Source organism: Artibeus jamaicensis, unplaced genomic scaffold (genome assembly GCF_021234435.1).
Source record: "Artibeus jamaicensis isolate MK-2021 breed Jamaican fruit bat unplaced genomic scaffold, CSHL_Jam_final contig_3214, whole genome shotgun sequence".
Classification (NCBI taxonomy): domain Eukaryota; kingdom Metazoa; phylum Chordata; class Mammalia; order Chiroptera; family Phyllostomidae; genus Artibeus; species Artibeus jamaicensis.
The window spans coordinates 307,507-332,285 of record NW_026521760.1 but is presented as its reverse complement, the minus strand read 5'-3'; the positions used below and the strand labels follow the sequence as shown (position 1 = coordinate 332,285).

Sequence of the window (24,779 nt, the reverse complement as noted above, 5' to 3'; positions counted from 1 at the left end):
GTCCCCTCGGGCCCGGCCCGCTTCGGACCTTGAATTGTGAGTCGTTGGGCACCGGAAGCGAGGCTCTGCCAAGTCCTGCCCCACCAGGCAAGTAATGCAATGATTATCGTTTCTTTTGAACTCGGGGTCGGCAACGCGGACAGATCAGGAGGCAGCCTTGGCTCGAATGGCTCTGTAGGCCGGGGTCAGAGTGCAGGCAGACAGGGCGGGACGAGGAGAACTTTACGCGGGGCTCGCCTGGGAGCGACCCTCACCCTGCCTCCGTCCAGTCGGGCGGAGGCAGGGAGGGCGGCCGCCGCGCCGCCGCGGAGCTGACGACCTTGCCAGCTGGGAGTTAGTCCAGATTCAAAACAGGTCTCCCCAACCCCCATCCTCAACCTGCTCCCCGACCCCCTTTCGGGAAATGGCTACGGGACCTCCAGCGCGGGTGCGGAGACAGGGGGTGAAGAACCACAGATTTTGCATGGCGACCCCGCCGGTGCGGAACTCCAGTTACTGTGGGGCTCGGGCTCAGCGGCGGGGTCCTGCCGGACTAGCCCTGTTGCCCGAGCCTTGAGTGGCTGCGGTCAGGGCCTGGAGAGCTCGGCTCCTGCTGCCCACCTGCGGACGCCGTTAGTAACGGGATCCCCTAACAGAACACAAGCGGTGACTGCCTGTTTGATGTGGGCGATAGTGTCAGCGGATTAAAAGGGACGCCAAGCCGCTCTTCCCAGCCGAGAACCCGCGGCGGCGGCGGCGGTGGTGGTGAAGAGAGCACCAGATAAATTCGTAGCCCCACAGCACAGCCAGACTCCTCGAACCTTAGCCAGAGGGCTGGGGGCGGGAAGGGGGGTCACCTCCCAGGGGTGGGGACCGAGGGGGCGTGTGTGAAAGGAAGAGCCTGAATTAAAAACCAACTGCAGTGCTTTCATCCGCGCTGGGCAGGGGCGCGCGTTTGCGTCAGAGGGCGCGCGGGGCGGGCGCGGGGCGCGGGGGGCGGGGGCAGCTGACGCCCCGGGCCGCACCCGGGGCTGGGTGGGCGCGGGAATGAGGCGACCAAATTAGGCTGGCTTCGGTCTGGCCTTGCAAGCTTGGGGCGGGGGTCGAGGCTTGGCTTGAGGTACAGCTGAAATCTGCCGGGAGCGGCGGCGCCCACTCGTCCTCACTGTGGGCTCTCCCTGCCAGCCCCCACACTAAGTTTCCAAACTTGGAAGAGACCCCTGGGATTCCGCGAGATGGGGGATGGGGACAAGCGGGGCCACCGCCCCTCCGGAAGTGGGAGGGAGGGTTACATCCCCCAGCCCTAGTCGCGGATGGTGAGTGCTGTTGGTGGTGGTGCGCGGGGCAGTGGAAACCCTAGGCTTTTCCGAGGAGGGGAACAAATGCGCCAACTTTCTGAAGCGAAAGGGGGCAAGAACACACCGAAGCTTTTTGAGGGGAGGCGCGGTTCCCTTCTGGTACTTGTCCAGCCCCAGTAGCACTCAGGGCTCAGTTTCTCTTCCTGATCCTGTGTTTCCTGGGATCTGATCGCGTTTTCACACCCGCAGAGCGCCTCCACTGGTGCTCACTGCCGGGCCAGCAAAATGGCTTCCGTGGACGGACTAAGGGGTCCTGGGGGCGGGAGGGTCCTGCGGAGTCCGGGAGAGCTCTGGTTTAGTCTCTACAAGGCTTTCGGTTGTAACTGGTTCAACTCGACGCACTGGTCCTAGGCCCGATGCTCTTCAAGCTCAATCAGGAGATAATGATACTGTTGTTGTTTGGTAGGGCACCTAACAGACAAGTGATCATATTTTGCAGAAGCGCGGAAGTCCCCAAATTTTGCAATTCCACACGCATGTCCAGGCACGCTCAGCTGCAGAAGCAGAAAAGTCAGTTGCAATTTTTTCCCATCTTTCACTCGTCCTTTCTTTTCCAGATATCTATCCCTTCCTTCTCGCGCAAGCGAGACCTATAACTGAGTCTCAGCGTATGGACGTGGCTGTTGGACCCAGACTCACTATGGCCCTTTCCTTAGCACCCTCAGACCTGCGGCCATACCTACTTGGCCCTTCCAAGGTCTCGCTCCTGTGAGGCCAGTCTAGGGCCCGGAAAACCTCGCCGGGGCCTGAACTCCCAGGCCTCCCTTCTCAAGTCTCCCTCTGCCTTCCTGTCCCACATAGGCCAGTCCAGTGTACACAAAGTCTCCAGTGTGGTTCACCCAAGAAATGAAGAGAAGGTATCCCTCCTTGAGGGGAGTGAAATCAGGCTGAAAGCTTACAATGCTGCTTACGAGTTGCTCTCATCATGGCTTGCCTTAATCACCTTTTAAAAGACCTTCCACACAAACCTTGATTCCTTGCCAGCCTGACAGACAGTAAACAGTTGTGACCTGGTGGGAGAAGGAGTGAAGCAGAGATCTGTGGTTGCACATACAGCACTGACTTGCATTCCAAGCCCCAGTGTCCAGATCTAAGCAGACTTTCCCGCTGATTAACATCCCTGTCCTCAATATCTTCCTTTTGAGGAAGAATGAATCACTCTTCACTAATCCTATGACCTCTTTGATATTGGTATTTTGCCTTCCCCAAACTCAGTGGATCATTAATTTTGGCTTTTGGGTAAATTACACTAAAAAAAGGTGACCATGTAAAAATATTTTCTAAATCTAGTTCAAGAGCCCTGAGATCCTGCAAATGACCAGATGTATGTAGCAAATTCTCTCCCATACCTCTTCCCTACCCTCTAAATCATTAAAAATGGTATTATTCTGTTTAGAGGGACTACAGAACAGAAACAACCCTGTTTTATCAAGCCCATCTGGAGAGATGAACATGCCTGCAATCACTGGGAGAAAGGTCAGTTCTTCTGATCTCACTACAGACCTTTCCCAAAGAGCTTATTTTAGAGGTGCCGAATCAATTAGTCTCCCCTGGCATGAGATTAAGGCTGGGAAGGATGCAGTTGAAGATGTATTTAACATGGTCTTGCATAGATATTTTGAAGAAAAGGGTGGAGAGTCCCACTGGAATGTCTGCCTAATGTTTTGAGCTTATTAAAAAACAAACAAAAGCCTAGTGTATATCAGAAGCCCCCCTCTTGAAGGATTGAACTCAGTCTGTATTGTGTCTTCCCAGCTGAAAAAAGTTCTGTCTTTGACAACATGAAAACCAGAGTGGGAAGGCCAAGTTGGGAGTCCGCTTTTGCTGCCTTGCTTGCTCTTAGCCTTTCCTCATAGTTGAACTGTGGATGCAGCAGTCTCCAGTACTCACTATCACTCTGGTAGCCTGGGCATTTCTTCTTTGTCACCTTTGGGTCAAAATGCTCACAGATAAGTGCTTTGTTTTGGAAAGCGGTTTAGTTTCCTATCTCAAACTGGCCATTTAAAGTAAATGCTTTGGAAAATAGAGGTAAGGGAAGCATTTCCCCATTCTGCTTGCGCCCCGGTGAGAGAGCCCCAGAGTAGCCAGGGGAGGATGGCAGCAGAGCAAGTGCTGACCTTTGGATGCAAAACAAGCCTTTTATAGGAGGAAAAGTGACAATTATTCCTAGCATTTTAGTGAAGCTGGGGCCAAATATTTAGTTTAAAAAAAAATCAAGGCTTAGCTAGCTAAGTGGATTTATGCAAAATTAAAGAAGTAACTAGAGACTTTTATGTTATAAAATGTATTTACTTTAAATGCCCAGCTTGAGTGAAGAATGACTGCAAGGCTCATCTTCCCAGGTCAAATGGGTTGAGTTCAGATGAAAAGTTCAGGTTTTGAAATGAATTTGAAGCGTGTTAAAGGACACTAACAATACAATTGACTACACTTCATAATCATTTTCTCTAATAATTACCTGTCAGAACACAGATTTCTTTTACTACAGGATTAGCCCATCAGAAGTACATTTGAGTTGGACATTCCTCCATCGTTTAGGACTATGTTTAAGTTTTCTAATGTCATTTTCCTTACTGCTTATAAAATAAAGTAGTGGAAAAATATTGGCTCACAAAGCCAGCAGATCTGTTGGTAACTGTTGTCATGCTTCACTTGTATTTACCTATCAGAAAGTTGATCTAAATAATAAACCTAATGTTTACTTCTAAACTGTCAATGAAAAGATATGTTTATTATAGTGTCCTCCATCCATCTCCATCAGTGAGGAGAGAGGGGTTTTAGGTAAAGTTTAAATGAAAAAAAAATGAGCATAGCACACCACTGATACAAACCACATGGAGCAGTAAATAATTATGCTCTCTGTTATGCTATGTATATTTTATTTGCCCATTTCAGAAGTGGGTAATAAACCTAGCTCATCTATGGGAGGAGTAAATAAGGTATTTCAAATGCATGATCTAACAAAACTCCAGGATAGTTCCATGTTTCATTGTTAAAATTTGCATAAAATTTTTTGAAGCCGAAAAGAAAAGGAAAAGGGCTTTTGTGGTAGTTGATCCTTGGCTAGTCTGGGGCTCAGGTTGGTGTGAAAGGGATGAGGGGGTCACACCAAATGAAATCCTCTTTTATCTACTGTTATTTTCTCTCTGGATCAGCAACTTTGAATAGACATCTTCTAATCATTCTTAATAGAAAGAAACTATAGGAGCAACAAAATTGTCTTTACAAGTGAGTACATGTGTGTGGACAGCTAGCTAAGTTTGTATAGGACTACATCTCTGCACATATGTGCTTAGGTCTTTTTTGGGATACATAGATATATATGTAAATGTTTCCCACACAGTTGAGGGGGTTGTTGATTGGGTGGGTTATATTTACCTTTATACATAAGTATGCAAATATGAACTCACATCAGGATTCTCTATCAAGTCTAGGTGATACTTTCACCTGGCTCTTCCTGGAGCTATTTTTTGTTCTCACTTTTTGGGATGTCATGTTTAAGTCCTGGGAAAAAGGAAGTAATTGAGAACACAATGGAGAGTCTTTTAGTAAAGACATCTTATTTCAACTGGAAGCCACAATGACAGGAGGATTTCTCTTCAGAGGGTAGAGATTGTGTGACAGGTGGGAGGTGATGGGGTAAGGCAAGACTATTACTTTCAATTTCTCCCCCAATTTTTTTATATCTATCTTGTAATCAAATTGGTTAAAACACAATAAGTGAATGGAAAACAATAACCTGATATCAGATCATTTGTTTTTCTTGCTATAGATTTGTATCTCAAAATCTTTGAAGATGAGCAAGTGATTAACATTTGTTTTGAAATTAGAATTATTTTAGTAAGTCTTATATGCTGACCCAAATACCATCTAATTTGTCTTCTTTAGGTGTTTACTTCAAAAAGGAGAAACAGTCCTCAGGTTGTTAAGTGTGAATGGCTATCCAGAAAAGGATATTTGATTTCTAGGACTGAAAGCCCTGGGCTTTACCAAGAAGTACCCACACACCACCCCCACCCCCAGCTCCATGTTCTAAGTAAAATTCGGATTGCTCCCAAGGCTTGGGACACATAGCTGTAAATTCCTTTAACGGAACACTTGGTTACCAGGGCTACAAGTTACCATCTCAACCTGCCAGCCTTCTTGCCCCCTGCTGTAGATCCCAGAAACCCTTGGCTGTCTGGGCTGGGACCTTGAGGCCTCTCCCCTACTACCCCTAGCCTACCAGGGATTATAGTTCCAAATTTTGAGGTTTGGTGGGAGAGGATTAATCCCTCTTTAACTCCTCTGCTTCCCGCCCTCCATTATGAACCCCAATGGGTCATTTCCCGGAGTTTCCTGGTAAATAAAAGAGTAGGAGCCAACCTGTCCAATAAAGATTAAATTAAATAGAAGAATCCCAGCCACTGGGTATTTGGAAGTTCTGATGGGGTGTCAAACCAGCATTGAACACATTTTTCCACTCCCTGTGCACAATCTTGGACCTGTTTGGCTTAAGTTTAGAAAAGAAAGAAGGAAAAAGGTAAGGCAAGAAGGAAGGAAAAAATAGAAAAGAGCCGCGGAGAAACTTCAGTTTCAAGAGAAGAAGTGACCTTGTTGTGGCTGAAGGCAAAAGCAGAGCTTCCTAACCTTTCTAGCTTTTTCTCTTCCTGAGCCACACCAAGAACCGAAGGCTCTCTCTCCCAGCTGAGGGCCTGGAATTTTGCTGTTTTGGTGGGGTTTTGAGTCTGTTTATTCCTTAGGGACAGTTTCATGACCTGGGGTCAGAACTGGGTGTGCAGGAGGAAAGGTGCACTCAGAGCCCAGTCATTTCTTCTATGCTGACTTTTTTATTTTTTATTGTTGTTCAAATACAGTTGTCTCCATCTCCCCACCCCAGCCATCCCCATGCCCCACCCTTGATCTTTAAACTAAGCTTTTGGTAGCAGGAACTACACAGTTTCCTTTAGTTAGTTGCTAACCAGGAGGAAAAACAATGGCTTTCTCTGTCAGCCATGTTCAGTGCACTGGACACTGACCTTGAGGCTGCCATGGGGCCGGGCGCTTCCTCCCCTGGGAACCATCCCAACACCGAAATATTGGCCTCTCCCTCCCACCTGCCCCTCTAGTCCCAGGGTGAGGTCCGAAGGGGCAAAAGGCGAGTCCCTTTGTGGCAGTGGCTTCTCCGTGCAAATACAACACCGAATAAATTAACCTCAAACCAGCTAGTTGGGGTGTAGTAGTTTAGCAGGACTAATTGCAGACAATGGAGCTGAAATGACTTTTCCAATTAGCTGCTGGTTGGAGTTTAGTTGGAGGAACTGTCAGCTCCAACGATGGGTAATTGCTTTATTGCTCACAAAACTATCATCTATTTAGAACATATGTGCTAATTACTCTGGATGGGCGTCGAAAAAGAGATCATAAATCTAATAGCACTTAAAAAAGTCTATGGTGCTTGTAAGCAATCCCAGTCCCTTGCACATTCTCTTCTGCCCAGGTTGGCGTGATGGATGGCTGCCTTTCAGAAAAGCGAACGTTTGGACTAGAGGCACCGACAGGATGCTCTGGTCAAATCGCGTGTGCGAGAGAGCTAGCGACCAGCGCATGCTGTGCCCAGGCGATAAATCACTGTCATCAAAACCAGTCCCCTCTTTATCCGCGCACTCCCCCCCCCATTTTTTCAAAAGATTACTTCAGGAATCTTTTAATTGGATTATGCTGGGAAATTAATCTCCTTTAGCCTTGGTTGAAGTTGTGGCCACTGTCGGGAGGAAAGCCGAAAAAGCTCTAAGCACATGTATGTAGGGATGTGGTCCTATGCAAACTTAGCTAGCTGTCCATACACTTGTATTCACTTCTAGAGTAACTGCTCCTTCCATCCCTCAGCCCTCCAGGGTCTCCCAGCTGTGTGCGGCAGCCAGCGCCCGAGGCCTCAGGAGTGATTGGGAGAAAGTTGGAAAGACACATCTGGGCGGAAGGCCGCGGCAGCCCTTGGTGAACCCCCTTTGTCTTAAATGGCACTTTTCTGCCCCGGATTCCCTAGCTCCATATCCAGCATGCCCACAGCAGGTTGCCTTCTTCCACAAGGGGTTCTGGGGGCCAGGTACCAGGGAAGAAAAAGCTGGAGCGGCAGGATAAGGAAGGAGAGTGTGTGGGTGGAGGGCTGCCAGACAAACCCAACTCGGTGCCTCCTCCCCCCACCCAACCCCAGCCCCCGTCTGCACAAAAAGGCAAAGCCCGCTCTTGGCGTTTTCCCTGGCGCAACTCTGGAGACACTTCCCCTTGACATGTGCAGCGCTTGAGGTCTGAGAGCTGGGGCCGGTCCGGCTCCTCCGATTCGGGGAGCACCAGCGCAGTATCCTTTCCCGCTTCCCGTCCCGAGTCCTTAGCCTGGTCCGGCGCGGCTCGCGCAGTTGCGGAAGCTGACAGCCAGGTCCCACGGTCCGCTTATCTCAGCGGGAGTGACAACATCTGCCCGAAACGGGATATCTACTTTTGCAGCTCAATTTAGCTCGTAATAGCAGCCCTCTGAGGTGTGGTTAATTGATGGGGATAAAGGCATAATGACTTGACGGGGAGACGACAATGATCCTTTGATATACTTTTAAAAGAACGCCAACCACCCCAAACACGGGCAGGTCATCGCGGGGTGGGAGGATAAGAGGAGGGTCTGGAGGCAGGGAAAACGGCCCTTGTGCTGTTTCCATTAGAGGCTTCAGTGAGGGCTGAGCCCTGGCTCCCAGGGCCGGGGCACCCGGGAACCACCAGGGCGCGCAGCTCGGGCTGGTAGGGGGTCGTCGCGCGGTAGCGGGGAGCGGGGCGGTGCAAGGACCCGGCGAGCTCGGGATGAGAGGTGACCAGAGTGAATGGCGGGGAGGAGCCCGGAGCCACGGAGCAGGTCACCCTGCCCCGGGCTTGACCACTTTATCAGCCCTTCCCTTGTGCAGAGCTGGGTCCCTGTACCACTGGCGCCCCCGGCTGCCCTCCCACCCCGGCTAGAGCTACCCCTTCGCCCAGTGTGAGCCAAATGGGCAAAGGGCCGGGCCAGCGGGAACTCACGGGGCTCCGCTGCCTGGACAACCTCAGAGGAACCCCAGGGCTAGAAAAGAGCGGCGGGCGCTGGGGGAGGGCGGTGTTGGTGGTGTGTGTGTGAGTGTGTGTGTGTGTGTGTGTGAGTGTGTGTGTGTGTGTGTGTGTGTGTGTGTGTGGCGTCTCGCCCCCGAAGTGCAGAGCTGCGCCCAGCAGCCCCGAGCACGTGGCGGTATTTTCTCCGGTCAGCCCAGGGCCCCGGGGCAGGGCGCCCCGAGACGCGCACCCGCCCGAGAGGCCCGCTCCGCAGGTCCGCGCGGCCCAGCGCGCCGCCCACCCGGACTTCCCTCCCGTCCGCCACTGCTCAGCACCTTCCCTTTTTTCCCGCCTGATTTCCCTCCGCTCAGTTCTAGTTTAGTCTCCAGAGGGTCAGAGCAGTTTATTACACCGCTCAAGCCCCCAGCTAGAATCACACGAGCGCTAAAATGAAGCAAAGCAAAGCAAAACAAAGCAAACCTCTTTCTATTTGCAAAGGGGAACCCCTCCGGGGACAGGCGGTGGTGTCCCTGGCAGGTTTTGAGAGTATCTTGTTTTACTGTTTGGAGAGGGACGACCTTGATGCTTCGGGCTTGAGCTCCCTCTGGAAATGGAGGGAGAAATGACTCCAGGCACCGTCCCTATTTTACTGTTTGGGGAGATGGCAGGTGTTTGGGTTGCTGCTGAGCGCACGTAGCAGGGGTGAGAGGCTCAGGAAACTTAGTTTCCCCGAACCCGCCTGTGGAGAGGCCGGCCGTGGTCTCTCCGGGCGACGCTCTGGGGTCAAGGACTTGAAGAAATGGCATTCAGAGTCCCCGCTCGCTGTCGGCCCGTCGCAGCGAGGTCTGCCCTCCCACCCTCACCGCCTACGCTCGTCTGGCGAGGTTCTGACCTCCGTGAGCTGCAGGGAATCGGGACTCACTGTCTCCAAGTCGTGGAGCGCCCCCCCCCCGCCCGGACTCTCCGCTCGCCCCGCCAGGGAGGACTCCAAGGCCGAGGTGTCGTCCTCGGGCACCTCAGCGTCAGGGCCCGGGGCCCGGGTCTCAGTCTAGGCCCCGGTGAGCGCTTTTCGCCCAGGGGCTCCCCGGCGGCAGGGCCCCGGAGCTTTCCCGGAGGCCTGCCGTCTTCCCGGGTCCTGAGGTGCCCGTGACACCTCAGGTGGGTCCCGTGAGCGCTGGGGTCGGCGTGGTCCTCGGCGTCGCGAGGGCAGCCAGGAGCGTCCCTTCCCTTCCGAAGTCAAGGGCCCTTTCCCCTGGGCGTCTCCTCACGCGCCTCACCCCACAAGGGCGCTCCTTTTCGAACCAACTCTGCGTTGTGCGAATCAAACTCTCTCGTAAGGGCCCCGGGGCCCTTCCACCCCTTCCCTCGAGGCCCCGGCGTTCCGGCCCTGAGCGCGGCGCCCGAGGGGGCAGCTCCCGGAAGCGAGGCCCACATCCGGGCACCGAGCCTCGCTGGCGAGGCCGCCTGCAGGCGCCACACACCAGGGTGACTCCCCGCGCCCTGAGGGGCCCGAGCACGGGGCTGGGCCACCGGGGCCTCGTCTGACCGCAGGACCCGTGCTCTGGCTGGGGCTTAAGGCCACTACCCCGGGAGCAAGCGGAGTGACCAAGTCCCAGGCCTGCGCGGGGGGGAAGATTCATTAAGGAAGCCAGCCCCACCGGGGGGTGGCGCACGCTCCCCAACCCCGGCCCTCGCCCGCGGTCGGCGCCCGCAGTTTGTGTCTCCTCAAGTCCGAGCCACAAACGTCTTCGGAACTCGCCAGGAGGAGTGTGAGGCGGCCTCCGCCGGACCATGTGAGGGCCGCAGAGCCACCGTCGAAGGAACGCCTTTTGCCCGCCCGCCCCGGGAGCCCTCTCTCCGCTCTCTGGCCAGAGTGGTCTAAGCCTCGCTGCCCCCCAGGCCGCCCCCCAGGCCGCCCCCCCTGGAGCGGCCAGTCCACGTTAGGCCGAGGCGGGTGGGTGGCAGGGCCCGGGGGCGGCCGCGACGCCTCAACTCCGGTTTCCTAGTGTAGGGGGAACTTGGTCTTACGAAGCTGAAGGTCTGTGGGAGCTGACTTTGTGGCGTTAGGGATTTTTGAAAACACCCATCGGCAAAGCGGGAACGGCACCAAGTGCTGTGCAGTTGATAAAAAACGTTGGGGAGAAGAGTTTTCGGAGAGATTGCTTTATAATCTTTCAAATGAGAAAGTTGGCGTGCGCCTCCCCAGCAGCACACTGAACCGTGTCTTCCTTCAGACAGGGGTTGCGAGGCGGAAATGCCACCACTCTCCAGCCAAACTTGTGAGGACTGATTGCAGGGGCACTGGTGCTCCAGATGTTGCACTAGAGGCGCTGCAAGTGTGAGCAGGTAATGTGGAGAAGAGTGACATTGTTAACAGAAAGCATCTAATTAACAATGACTTCATTTGATTGGAAGGATGAAAAAGCCTTTTTAAATCAATCCAGATTCACTGGCCTAAGCTCAGCCAATTTATGAATATGGAGCCTGACTGGGGTCTGCTTTCTTTCAAAGATGTCATCTTAGGGGTAATAGCATAGGTGAAGTCATTTGGTTACACTGTGGAAACTTTTATAGTGCCTTCCTTGGGAATTTAATTCAGTGCTTCTTCATTTTATTAGGAACAGACTGACTCCATCAACTGTGCTCTCCCTGTTTAGAGGCAGGACTGCTTGAAGCAATTAGGTTCACCAATTAGCATAGTTTTACTGACCCTAGCAGCAGCACCGCTTCTTAGATTATCCATTTCTTCAAAGTCAGGGAAAAGCTGGAGCACAACATGCTTCCCAGGTGTCCAGGTTGGGGAAATAAGCCCACAAGCAGGGTAGCACAGCAGCGCAAAAAGCTTCCTAATAGTCCCCAAGTGTTTATTTCAGCAAATTCAGGTGGATTTTCTTCCTTTTTCTGATTCTGGACTCTGTAATACCTCCTTACTTCGATATAGCCTTTAACACCTCTCTCTTGTGGTTGTACTTTTGGCAGAATGGCTTTTGAGAAAGTGAATTTTCTTCCTTCTTTTCTGCCTGCCTGTATGGTAATGATGCTGTGGATAATGTTTTGAAAGTGTACCTCCAAGACATTGCTGCAGTCTGTTCACTGTCACCTCAGTCATTTGGTTGGAGCCTGAAGTAGTCTGGGAAAGAAGGGGCTTTGCTTTTGCCACCGTCCTGGGTAGTGAAGGGATTACATTTACATAGCTATTTAGTCTCTCTCTCCCCTAAAATATATATTCCCCTGTAAGATTTCACTAGATTAAATTGTTGACAGTTCATCAGTAGCAGCAACAGTGTAATATCTCTAACCTTATTAAATCAATAAATACTAGATCCATGCATTGAATTAAAAATGCTTCGGCATGGTCAGGAATTGCTATCATATGATCACGAACCTCAGAATTGAAGATGCTACTCAAAAACTATCTAGTTGGCATTTATTTGACCTTCTTTTTCTGTTTTGGGTATGTGATTAGATATTCAGAGCTAACATTTCAGGGTCCACTGCGATAGATTGTTTGTTTATTTTCTGAAAATCTTTTTCTTTCACTAACTCCTCACACTTAACCATGAAAATGATGTGTGCATTTAACAGTAGCAAGGCACTATGACTTTGTAGTTCTTGTCATTAATTCTCATCCAGGGAATATACTTCCATTCAGTATACATTAGTAAGATATACTCAAGGTGCATACACTTCCACATAAGCATGACTAAATTAGATGAATATGTTTTTGTACGTGTGGAAATAAATATACTCAGTGTGAGTGTATGACTGTACATTGATTATAAGTTTATTTTTAAAAAAGAAACCACAGAAATTTATCTTTCAGCACTGTCAGTTGTAATTGTAAGCCAAAGTACTATTTACTGTTTTAAAACAAGTTATTTATAATCTGATTTCCTTATTGAAATTTATTCCACAAGAGAAGAAATTAAAAATTTTCAAGTCTTTAAACTTAACATAGTACTTAGGAAGTTATACACCTCTTAAATGACTACATTTTATGTGTGAAAAAAATATCTCAAATGTGGTTTACCAGAAATTGGTCAGTTTTAGATTAGTAGGTAAATTTACAGTTAGTCCCTACTGAAAACAGGGAATGTATTTAACACCTGGAAGTTTAATGGAAAAAGTAATATTACTCTAGCCAGATATTTGTTCATACTGATTAATGATGCTAATTATTTAAAAACATGCACCCCCAGTTGATGTCAGCAAGCATTTATGGTACTGAATTCTAAGATATAGTCATTGGGCCTTGGGCCTTTCACACTGTGAAAGAAAAAAAATCTGTATTTGACAAAATAGGCAATCAACTGAAATCTATCCCTTTTAAATAAACTGATTCCTCAGTATTTTCCCACTGTTGGTGTAAGTTGTTGTCTGTGATGTCCCCTAGGGCTCTTTCCTCTGCTCTCTGATTTGGTATATAAAAGCAGCTCTGAATGATGGATTACTGTGTCATTGCAGCCTACGAAGGATTAATTTGTTTCATTGATTTCTCTTTAGGCAGATTGCCAGAATTTGCTGCTTCCCACCTTTCCTTAAGACTTCTAGGAGTAATAGACAGTAATAGCCTAAGACAAATCAGCTCCTTCTCGTAAAAATACAATCATGAAACTAGGAGTCTTACAAAAGCTATATCAAACTTTTTTATTGGCATACTGGGAGAAAAATTAATAGGCTATTTTATTTGCGTTAGAAATGTTTTTAATTGAAAAGTTTCCTTGACATGGTGACTTAAAACACATCATATTAATAGACCTTAAGTAAACATTAATAATGCTTGTCCTATTAAAAAATTGTCTAATTTATAAGGATCCTGTTTACACGGGATAAAAAAAGTTATCTATGTAATTTACAAATACTTTTCTTTCTATGCCAGATTTTAGGATCAAATAACATGCCATTGTAACTTTAAGCCAATTTACCAGAATATTTATAGCATTATTTGACCAAAAGAAGTTTTAGAAACTGTGGACAAGGACAGTGTATTAGAGCATAGAAATGGAATTGTGTAATTGTTGAAAGAAACAATAACATTTTATAATTAAAAAAGTAGTATCTGCTCATAATAGAGAATTTTCAAAAATTAAAATGACATTTTGTGTATTTTCTCTAAGCCTTTTTCCTCCAAGTGTTTATGTTTTTATATATCATATATTTATAAAAATTATAGTTAGCACTTCATATTCTGCTATTTTTCAGTTGACATAGTACAATGAACATTTTCCTATATAATTAAAATGATTATTAAAGTCATTTATATTGACTGTAAAATGTTTTAACATATATACTTTAATTAATCATCATTGTAATATTGGTGAGTTAGATTTTTAGTTTTCCATTATAAATAAAGTTATGATGAATAACATTTTAAATAAATCTTTAATCATCCCTCTAGTTATTTCCTTATGATATATTATTAGAATAGAAATTTCTTGGACTGAGGGTATAGACTGTTTTTGAAGTTACTTTGTATCGATTACTAAATTATTTTCCAGAAAGGTTCTTCCAGTGTACACTGGTGCTGTTTTAAAAGATTTGTCTGTAGAGCCAGCATTCTAATTCATGTTACATGAGCAAATAAAACAGAACAACAGTCTTTTCCTTGTGTTCTAAAAGTAGTGGCAGCATTTTGCATATACTTACTTTCTCAGAAGTATTTTCCCAAATGCAGATGTGAAATAGGCTGGTTATACAAATCTATTTGTTTCCCTTCTGTGGTGCTGAAAATTATATTGATTTAATGATCTCAAGTTATACTTTTTACGCAATTAGTTGTGTAGTAAAAACTAATATTGTCATGTGCTAATGTCTTTTTTCCTCTATTGTGCTATGGTAGCAGTCCATGCAATATCAGCAAGTTTATGCTTTTCCTGTGCATTGCTGAAAGGAAAAAGGAACATCTGTTTCCATTATATATCTGCATCATAATGATAACAATTAAATAGCTATTATGGTATTATACAGTAAATATATTTTGCTGAATGACCTATACTTTCTTGTTTGAAGATTTCAGAGATTTCAGAGGCGTCTAGGTTTTACAGGTAGTTTCATGTACCATTTAGAGGTAGAAAAGCCTTTACTTACTTTAGGTAAATCATTGCAGTTTCTTTTTGTCTTGGTAAAAACAAATAGACAAATAAACAAAGACCCCTGAGGCTTGAATACTAGGCTCTCAGATATGACTCTTGAATACATTTCTCTTAGACATATGTTTAGAGTACAAATTATTAGTATTTCTCTCAATATTCTTAGATGAGTTAATCATGGTGCTAATAATACAGTTCATTTTGTGTTTTGTGACATTTGTATACTGTTTATATTTTACTAACCTGCAAAACTGGTGGTGTGTGTGTGTGTATTTACAGACTTTCACTCTTTTTTTTCTTGTATTAGGGGAACAAAGTGATATTTACCTTTTAAACTCAGTAGGAGAATGTTTAAAACCACATTATTTCCACTGACCTTTACAATTCTAGAGAAATCTTTTGGTTAATGTTTTGGTTATTTAAAAAAACTTATTATTAAGTATTAAAAGCAAAAAATTATGCATATGTATAATATATATATAACTTCATGTTCTCCAAACAGGATGTGAGAAATAAAATGTTATCAGTACAACTGAAGCTCTTCCTGAAAAGATGATCATTATCCTACATCTGATTATTATATTTTGCCTTGTAAGTCCTTTTTTCACATGGTCTAAAAATTTGCCTTAAGTGACTTGTCCTCTTAAATGACTGGGCATATTTCTCTGCTTTCCTATCCTCATCTGTGAAGTTGAGAATAGGTCTGCGTGTTTTCTGATGGTCTTCTAGCCATAATTTTTAAACGGGTTTTGATGACTTCTTGTTTTCCATATGAAACAAAATGGAAAAAAAACAACAACGACGAAAAACAAAGAGGCTCAGAGAGGTTAAATAACTTGCCAAAAAATATAGTAAATCCCAGACCTGGTAATAAAACTCAGTTCTCTTCAACTTAAAAACTCTTTTCTTTAGTTCATAGTGTCATCTTTTGGGTATGAGCTGACTGACTACTGTTCTAGACTGTGATTAAAGACTCTCCAGGTGTGTGATTTTGTGATTGTGCATGCAAGAAAGGGTTCTCTCTCAGAAAATCTTTTCTGTGGGTAAAACCATTAGCACCACATCAGTCTGGATGTTACTTATACAAGAATGCTGTGTGTCCTGCAGAGATTGTGGTTCCCTTTGTATTTTCTGGACTTTCCAGGAAAGAATGACCGTTTGGGTATAATGAGGCTTTCTATAGGCACCTCACCTTACAGTTAATTTTCTGATCTCTTCATGGTAACTGGACTAGGAAAATAGGGATGGACAAAAATATACATGTCTCTTTATCTGTATGTATGTCTAAATTCCAATATATTTTGGCAGTCAGAAGTTTAACAGATTACTTCTTTCCTTTTCAGTGTCTTTTTCTATGGTCAAATAACAACCACTTTCTATTTGAAAATTAGTTTTTAGTTTTTGTTTCTACTTAGTAGCCAACTTACCAGAAAGTAACTTAAAGTAAAAGTAACACAAATAGATTAATGTGGAAACACATTTTTAAAATCTCTTTGGAAAAAATCCCCATTCTAAAAATGGCAACTTAGAATTACATGCATGTAAGTGCTCTTTCAGGTTTTCACTCTTAACAAAATTTAATTCATTCTTAGTCGAGATGAGTAAGCTTGACTCATAATATTCACAAAGTACCATGTCTCTTCTATGAAAAAATAGCATTATAACTAGAGGTGGAGTTATGTATCTTATTGTAAAGCCATCTTTTCTAAAATCTGTTGCTTCAAGACCAGAAAGTTGGTTTATAAATTATTTACTTCCTTCAGTAAATACATATTTGGAAACTTTTAGTAGTAGGATCATTTTTTCTTTCTTTAAGGCAGATGAAGCTACTAATAGTAGCTTTGTCAATGCTATAAATATTCTCAGGGTATTTGTGTTTACACAGGCAAACCAGATAACATTTTTTGAGTATTTTAGGTCAGTTATTTTATGTGTTCAGCAGCCTCTAGTTGAAATATTTCCCTAGCATTGTTAGGTTTGAGGAGGGGAGACCCAATGTAATCAGATACTAGCATTCAGGTACCCCTTGTATTTAGTCAAAATTATTGGCTTATTTGCTTATACTTACTAAATATGATTTCTTTTGCATTTTTATCTGGAGTGAAAGGGGTGTGTTATAAATATTTCAAAAAGGTAATTCTTATCTAGTTGAAAGTTCTGGTGAACATCTATAATATATAATATAAGGAATTTTCTGCACTGGTTAATTTTCCCCATGTTGCTGTAGCAAGTTTGTGAAATTCAAGAGAAAAACCATGGGTAAAAGAAACTAACCTCTGACTGACCTGTTTTCTCCCTGATCACAATATGAATATGTATGATAGTGGTGAGAATATGGAATCTTAATCACCAAATCAGTAATGCCAAAATCAGAGAGATCCCAGTGAGACACAAGAATCTATGGTCATATATAGTCCACATGTGTTATCTTACTTTCTTAGTATAACAGTTCTCTGTAGAAAGGTTATGTGATGTTTACAGAAACAGCAGAATATGCTAAAAAGTAAAAAACAAATTTTTTGCCCTATAGAATACCAAGCATATAGGTCCTTAAATATCTGCACTGTTTCTATTCAGTTCTTAATGACTTTACTTGAGACCAAATTGATATTATTTCAACACTAACATTGGCTGTATATTTTCTATTGACAACCAATAGACAGTTTCCACTTCAGAATTTGCCTTTGGGTAAGGGGCATAGAATTTTCCTCTATTAATGTTAGATTTGAACTTTGTAAAATTTTGTTCATGGCCTGTTTTGAATTCCCAACTCATTAGGATTATGTTCCATAATTCTGAGGAAAATTATGTTATTCTTGTAATTATTGTTTTTGAGTTATAGATATTTATAACTATTTATAATAGTTATAATAGTGAACTCTTGCCATGCTTAAGGTATATGAGGTAGATAAAGGTATAGTCCCTGCCCTCAGGGGAATAATAATTGGTACATTTTTGCCAGTAATTTAATAGATTATATTTTCTTAATGGAACATATTTGTGTTATTTATTAATATTTCTAAATTGGTACTTTAAAAAAAAGAAAATATATTTAGTTTTTGTTGCTGTTCTTTACCTTTTAAACAAACTCTTAGAACTAATGCTAAGTGGAATCAGCCAGGTGGTGAAAGATAAATACCATTTGATCTCACCTATACGTGAAACCTAAATGACAAAATGAAGAAGCGAGCAATATAGAACCAGAGATATGGAAATAAAGAACAAATGGACAGGGACTACGGGGGAGGGTATGGGGTATAATGGGGGAAAGGAGAGGAAGGGTCAAGTCAAGGAACATGTATAAAGGACACGTGGACAAGGACAACTCAAGGGATGGGGCAGGGAAGATTGAATGTGGGGGGGGTGGGCAGGGCAGGGGAGAATAATGGGAGAAAAATGAGGATGACTGTAATTGAACAACAATAAAAATTTAAAGAAAAATATACTTATATATTATAAGTATATTTAACAGGGTTATATTTTGGGATCAGGCAAAGTGATACATTATTTTAAATAAGTATCTTGAATAAATTGAATATGGCATTTGCTAATTTTAAATCAGTTAAAAAATTAAGATCTAAGAATTTTTCTTAAACTCTGAAGTATTTTCTTGATGTTTGCCAATTGAATTATGTCTCTGTAAAAGAATAATTGTATAACAATGTTTTTACAAACAAGCAAGAAGAATAAAAACAAAGACACTGAAATAGAGCACAAGGGGACAGTGACCAGAGGGGAGAGGGAAGGGAATTTAAGGGGGAAAAAGGGGAGGGATTTGGAGGAACAAATATGAAGGACACAGGGACAAGAACTAAGGGGGGTGGAAATGGAAGGGAGGTGGGGAGCATGGGGGGGGGGGGCTGGGATGGGAGAAATAGACAAAAAACTGTATTTGAAAAATAACTAAATAAAATTATTTAAAAAATGTTTTTAAAAAGTGGACTTTATGTTTCTTATTTAGCAAGAAGGAGGTTCATTTAAAAAATATATCTTATCAATTATGCTATTACATTTGTCCCAATTTTTTGCTCCTTTTCCCTCTCCATCTGGTACCCCTATTCCCTCTAGTAACCCCCCCACCCTTAGTTCATGTCAATGGGTCATGCATATACATTCTTTGGCTTCTCCATTTTCTATATTGTTCTTAACCACCCCCTGTCTATTTTGTACCTACCAATTATGCTTCTTAGTCCCTGCATGTTTCCCTCCATTTTTTCCTTTCCTCCTCCAAGCTGATAACCCTCCAAATGAGCTCCATATCTATGATTGTATTCCCATTCTGGTTGTTTGTTTAGTCTGTTTTTTTGGATTCAGTTGTTGATATTTGTGAATTTGGTGCCATTTTAGTGTTCATAGTTTTGATCTTTCTCTTAAATAAGTCCCTTTAACATTTACATAATAATGGCTTGATGATGATGAATTCCTTTAGTTTTACTTTGTCTTAGAAGCACTTTGTCTGCTCTTTTATTCTAAATGATAGCTTTGCTGGATAGAGTACTCTAGGTTGTAGGTCCTTGCTTTTCATCATTTTGAATACTTCCTGCTAGTCCATTCTTGTCTGCAAAGTTCTTTTGAGAAATCAGCTGATAGTCTTTGTAGGTAAACTCTCTACTTTTCTCTTGCTTATGATGTGCCTAGGTGTGGTCCTCTTTGGGTCCAACTTGTTTGGGATTCTCTGTGCTTCCTTGACTTATATGTCTATTTCCTTCACCAAATTAGGAAAGTTTTCTTTCATTATTTTTTCAAATAGGTTTTCAATTTCTTACTCTTTTTCTTCTCCTTCTGGCATCCCTATGATTTGGATATTGACACATTTAGAGAGGTCCCAGAGTCTTCTTATCTTTTCATTAAAAAAATTCTTGTTTCTTCTTTCTGTTCTGGTTGACTGTTTATTTCTTCCTTATCTCCAAATAATTGATCTGAATCCTGGCTTCCTTCCCTTCACTGTTGGTTCCCTGTGGGTTTTTCTTTATTTCACTCGGTGTAGCCTTCATTTCTTCCCTTATGCATTCACCATACTCAATGCATCCTTATCACCAGTGTTTTGAACTCTGCATCTGACAGGTTGGCTTAAAAATTTTGAAAGTCCTGCATTTTATAGTAAGGAACTAGCCAATGCAATACTTCTGTTCTCATATAAGCTTGCTTAATTTTTTTTTTTGCCTCAGCAGAGTGTAATAAACCTTTAATTTGTGAATTTTACTTTGTTCTTTTATTTTGGGGTGAATTTTACTTTTTATACAACTATTAAAACCCTATTATTATCATATGAGATGCTAAGTACAGCTCATATATTGTTTAATCTATTCATGTAAAATATAAAATTCCTATTTTACTGATGAAGGATTTGAGTTTCAAACATGGTTAATTCTTTGCTTAAGTCACAAAGCTGATAAGTAACTACAGTGCATGGATTTTAATTGAAGACTATCACTTCAGAACCCATTCCTCATTTATGGTGATTTCATTGCTCCTTATGAAGTAACTCATTATATTACCATATGACTTTATTATGATCCAAGTTATATTCCCACAGGACATAAAAGTTCATAAAGCAACACTTTTATAAAACAAAGGAGCATCTACATAATTTCACGTTATTCTTATGTTTTACTATTTATAGGATTATAACATTCTCCAGTGTTTACGTGATGCTATATGTGTAAATGCACTACATAGGGTGAAGGATGAGTCATATCTGAGAGGGGCTTTTTTTGGCACTAAGTTGGCTTAGTAATTAAATAGCACTTTTGCTACCAGATTGAAAAATTAATAGCAAGAACTTTTATTATTTCTGATTTGCAATCTTTTTTCAGAATGGCTTCATCTTGAGTGCCTTTGAGGGGAAAAATCATGGTTTCCTTAGTAGGTATATTATTTTGCTAGGGCTGCTATAACAAAGTAATACAAATGGGATAGTTCCAGGAACTGAAATTCTTTATGTCTCAGTTCTAGAGGGTAGAAGTATAAAATCAGGATGTTCATAGGGTTGTTTTTTTTCTGAGGGCTGTGAGGGAGAGGATCTGTTTTATTCCTATCTCCTAGCTTGTGGTGATTTGCTGGCAATCTTCGGTGTTCCATGGCTTGTAGATGTATGACCCTGATCTCTGCCTTCATCTTCATGTGGTATCCTCCCTGTGTGTATATGTCTCTGTGTTCAACTTTTCCCTATTTATAAGGATACCAATCATACGGGATTAGAGTCCATCCTAATGACCTACCTCATCTTAATTTGATCATTTTCAAAGATCCTATTTCTAAATAAGGCCACATTCACAGGTACTGAGAGTTAGGACTTCAACATCTTTTGGGGGACACAATTTAATTCATAATAATAGGCATTTTCCTAAGATAATAGATTTGAAAAAAGTTTAGTAGTGGTTATATACATAATTTTACAGTTTATCAAATCATCAGTATAATTATATGCACATGTATCCCTAACTGAGTCATGTCTGAATAGGACTGATTTTGCACTGTGTTCTTGTAAAACAACTGTGGAAAGAACAAACTGGAGAACCACTCAGGAGGTTATCAATAAAAGATGACTGGATGTCACAGCATGTGGGGCATATAATGAGCTATTGGTATGACATGTACAAGATTGGTATAGCTGGTGGTATGATGAAGTTGGGATATAGGTAGACATCCAAGGCAAGAGGATGTTTCAGAAGCAAAAAGGGCACGGGTTTAGGTCCTGATGAAGGAATGAATATTATATGTATAATGGTGCTAAAGGGAGGCTTCTGGGCCAGTTATGTTGTCAAGGAATCCTGGCTTTGGCCCTTTAGCGTTAATGCCAGTTTTAACTAAGTTTCAAGTAATCGCCATAGGATTTATTTTGAATATTATCATGTAGAATATTTGAAATACATCAGTAACAAGAAGAAAAACATGACCTGTAATCTCACTACCCAGAGCTAGTCATTATTAATATTTTGGCATCTTGATGTAATTCCTATGCAATTTCTGCCATGATTTTTCATTGAGGTTATATCACATAAACAGTTTTCTAAAATTTGTTAGTTTATATATTCTCTAAATATATATCTAAGTTTGAGATCCTTGGATAACAGATCTAATGGCCATTAGTGATGAATTGGGCCACTGTAATTATGTAAACCATTAGGTCAAATCAGCTTTATCTCATGTGATTTGGTCCTTTGCCTTCAGTCTTGTCTTTCTCCTATCTTTCCCACTGCTGTCAAGATCTTTTTAATGATCATGTCACTCTCCTGGCTTACCTCCTTTAGTCAGTACAGAGGTCCAGTTTTTTAGCATAATAAGGCATTTCTATGATCTTTCTCATGCCTTTTTTTCTCATCTGCTACTTTCCCAAAAGTCTCTTGAAGTTCTCAGAATATTGTGTACCCTTTTGCACCTCAATAATTTTTCACCTCTTCCCTCAACTAAGAATGCCCTTTCTGTCCTCTGTCCAGCAGCTGCTCATTCATTAGTACTCACTTCACATGACTTTTCCTCTATGGATCTTTCATTCTAAGCATTTTAGTATTTATAGAACTTTCTAAAAATTTGTCGTAAACTGATTATAGGGTATTATAGTGGCTAATTTCCATCTTTACCATTCTTATTAGATTGAGTTATTTAAGGGCAGGAATAATGTGTTACTTACACCAGTATCCATTGTACTTAACATGGTACCCAGTAGGTATTCAAGCAAAATGTTTGCTGAATGAATAATCTTTTTTTTTAAATCAAGAATGGTGGCTGAATAAGTAATAATTTTGGGTATGACGAGCAAAGGAGTAAGACGACCAGTTAAATTCAATTTATCACATGTTTATTAAGCATTTACAACTTGTAAGGTGTTCAGCTGGGCATGTGAAAATGGGAGACCAAAATAAAGAGGAACTTTAAGAGATTGCAGTCTAGTTCTGGCTGGTGTGGTTCAGTTGGTTGGAGCATTGTCCCATACCTGAAAGGGTGCGGGTTCGATTCTTGGTCAGGGCACAAACCTGGGCTGTGGGGTTCAGTCCCTGGTCTGGTTGCTTACAGTCCTTGGTCTGGGCAGGTATGATCCCAGGGCCAGGAGCATATGTGAGGCAATCAATCAATGTTTCTCTCTCTCCTATCCCCTCATAATTCCTCTCTCTCTAAAAGCAATGAAAAAATGTTTGGGGGTGAGGATAAAAATATAATAAATAAAAAATAAAGAAGAGTTACAGTCTAGTGAAAGACTCCCAATTTCAGTAAATTGATGTAAGATGATGGTAAGGAATATAATAAAGAGTTGTTAAAAGAGTATGACTCATTTAAATGGAATCATGACTGGAAACATTTGTATAGAGTTTTAAAATTAACAAAGTTTATTTGTTTACAGGTGATGGTGGATCTACATCACAGTCTTAGTTGATGTTCTTAACATTTGTATTGATATTTCCTCATCATCACTTGCAAGAGGAGCTCCAGAGCCTCATTGCTGTGTGTGGTAAACACCATGATCTGGTATGATGCCATGCTTTTCCACTTCATCCTTTCTGTTCTGGCAGAGGATTTGGGTTAGAATTTATCTATTTGTTATTGCAAACAACTATGTAGAACTGAAAGTGGAATTTTTCAATAGTGTTGATATTGTGATTTCTTTGAGATGTGTACTACCTGTTCACAGAACTCCCAAATAGAGAGTGCCTTGCTTATTGTAGGTACTTAGCAATGTGAATTTGTTTGAATTGTGTATAGTTGTTAACTGCTTCTTACTGATTTTAACAGATATTAGTCTATTTTTTATTCCCTTTAATGATAAAGAAGCACGTAATATTAATTTTACTTATATTTAAAAGCTCAGTCTTCAATAATAATTAACCAGCTCTTATGGAAATTCAACTGGCAACTCATAAAATTTCATATCAGGAATATTTAATTATAAAATCTCTCTATGTATTAACATGAATGAACACTGGAGCCAATAAAAATATGCTTTCTTTGTAAAAAGTACATGTATTTTTCAGAATTCTGGGAAATGTCAAAGTAGTTTTGTCTGTGGTCATATTACATTTAGTAATATCGAGAATATTGCTAACATTAACAAAAGTATCCTTTTTGAAAAAAATCTATTTATTTTTTAGAAAGAGGGGAAGGGAGGGAGACAGAAAGAGAGAGAAACATCAATGTGTGATTGCCTCTCATGCTCCCCCTACTGGGGACCTGGCCCGCAACCCAGGCATGTGCCTTGACTAGGAATCGTACTGGCAATCTGTTGGTTTACACGCCAGTGCTTAGTCCACTGAGCCACACCAGCCAGGGCACAAAAATATTCTGTAATTTCCTCAGTTATTGCTACTGGAGATGAGGAATATGAAGTTGGCATGTTTTCATGTTTTGAGCATTTTCATTATATACTTCTGATTTTACTTGTCAGAAGCCATCTGTATTAGTTAACAGAGCTAAGAACATTTTTACTTAGGGTTAGAGGTCAGGCTTTGATTGTATTTTTAGATAAGTATACTTGTATATAGAATACAGTGAATGTGCCCAAGTAAATCAATGTACAATTTTGTATGTAAGTATTATATAGTATTTAGATATTTCTGTGACTTTAGTTCATGAAAACATAGTGATTGGGGACCAAGGCATAAGTTTGATTTCTATACTGGTTATTTAATTTAGTTGTTTTCTGTGACTATGGTTACACTCATCCTTCAGCTATAAGCTGTTGTTCACCAGGGTACTTTGGCAAGAGAATTGGCTAGATCAGCAAGTCCATTTCCATTGTGGAAAAACAACTTGAAACTCATTTCTACTGATGGTGAGTCAGTGTCATTTTCATACAGGAAAGATTGTGTTAGTATTATTTTAAGTTTCCAGGGTTATCAAATGATAGTTTGGTTTAAACTTTTTTATGAGATATTATTAGGATATTTAATCATAATTATTCATTATTTAAATGTAAAGGATCACACAGAAATCAACCTAACAGTGAAAGAGAATGGAAGTAATAATTTGGTGTTTAAGAATATACTTAAAAGCAGTTTGATTAGCTTCCCTTTTACTTGCATTCTTATTTCCATGTAACACATACCAGCTATAATTCATGACTTTTATTTGAATGAATATTGACTAGAACAGAATTACCTGTTCTATACTTACTTAAAATATAGTACTGATTTCAGGAAATTTCAGGATAACTGTAGTATCAATGTAAAGATTTTCTTCCATTTTATTTTTTCAACTGGTAACCATCATTAATCCTTACTATCTCAGAGATATAGTGGATGACTACTATGTTTAATATTGTAAGAGTTAGTAGTGTATCTGCTTAGCAATCTGTAGTTCAGGTCAATATTAT

At 42.0% G+C, this 24,779-nt stretch overlaps 1 long non-coding RNA gene across 1 annotated transcript in view; it reads left to right on the top strand.

Annotated features, from left to right (window-relative positions):
- The first annotated feature begins 10,631 nt into the window (after positions 1 to 10,631).
- LOC128627137 (uncharacterized) overlaps positions 10,632 to 24,779 on the top strand; it is a 176,592-nt gene continuing 162,444 nt past the window's right edge. Inside the window, exons 1-2 of the long non-coding RNA XR_008391248.1 lie at positions 10,632 to 10,730; positions 22,815 to 22,939. This is a non-coding gene — a long non-coding RNA (uncharacterized LOC128627137). The remainder of the gene's footprint in view (positions 10,731 to 22,814; positions 22,940 to 24,779) is intronic.